The sequence below is a fragment of the Morone saxatilis genome, unplaced genomic scaffold, assembly GCF_004916995.1.
Source record: "Morone saxatilis isolate NCDOM2014 unplaced genomic scaffold, NCSU_SB_2.0 Contig4, whole genome shotgun sequence".
In the NCBI taxonomy this organism is placed as follows: domain Eukaryota; kingdom Metazoa; phylum Chordata; class Actinopteri; family Moronidae; genus Morone; species Morone saxatilis.
This window is the reverse complement of record NW_023339984.1, coordinates 17,766,566-17,767,726: the sequence shown is the minus strand read 5'-3', so window position 1 is coordinate 17,767,726 and position 1,161 is coordinate 17,766,566.

Genomic DNA, 1,161 nt, shown 5'->3' with positions numbered 1-1,161 from the left:
TGTCCATCGAGAACCTGAGGCATGGAGACCTTTCACTGAGACTCTCTGCAGTGAAACTCTCCGATAATGGAATTTACAGATGCTACTTTCCCTCACAGGATAAAACATCTACTGTTGAGCTCGTTGTTGGTGAGTGGGCATATGATTTTTATTTCATTTGTTGCATCGTTCCTACATAACTTTACTTTAGAATTGTTATAGAATTAGGCTTTTTGTCATTTTTACACTGCTATTAGTTGTCACATTCAGAACAAACACCGACATCCTGGAAACTCTTTGGGGAATTTGTGCTACATAAACTCATCTGTTGCATAAAAGGAAAAACCTGAATAAAATCACAACTGTGCCAGCATACTGGTGGCAGACGAGTTGTGGTTATATGTGCGGGTGTAGCCAAGAATTTGGTGATCAAGTTCAGTGAAGCAGTGAAGCCATGTTCTCTCTCTACATTTAAAAAGAAATGAAATACTGTTCTTCTTTAGGCTGTCCCAGCCTCGGTCACACATTTTTATAATCAATGAAATGTGTCTGAGTCTACTTCAGGAGAACCATTGCCCAACAAGTTCTCCAACTAAACATACAGAATACATTGTGACTGCCCTCCATAATGACACGTAACCATTTTCACATCTGACATGGTTTGTACGGAAGCTGTAACCAGTGAGACCAGTGCGGGAAAAAAAATCTGGTCATCCAGTCTGATTTAGGGAAAAAACTTTCTGAAGACTTTCATCTGCAAAAAGAGGTGAAAATAAAAAAGTTACATTTTTTTTTTTTTTTTTTACAAGAGGCTTCATGTTGTCTTCCAGGTGAGGTTTAGCACCGATTAAAATACATTTCTAGCTGCTTCCACAGGTGACAGAATAACTGTTATTAGATACATATTTAATCAACATTAAGGGGAATACAAGTATTGGATGTTATACTGCTAAATTATTTGCAGCCTAATGAAGTCGGGTAGAGAGTCCCGTTGTATTGCTGCAGGTCTAAGGTCTGTGGGTCAATATTAAGCAGATTCACGTGGATTCTCTATTAGCATTGTCACGTGTTGTCTCATTAATCAATTTCTCCTCTCTTCCATCACCAGGTTCTGTCTCCTCACCTGTTATTGCAGGGACGAAATTAAACAGCAGCAGTGTGGTTCTACAGTGTGAGTCTAAA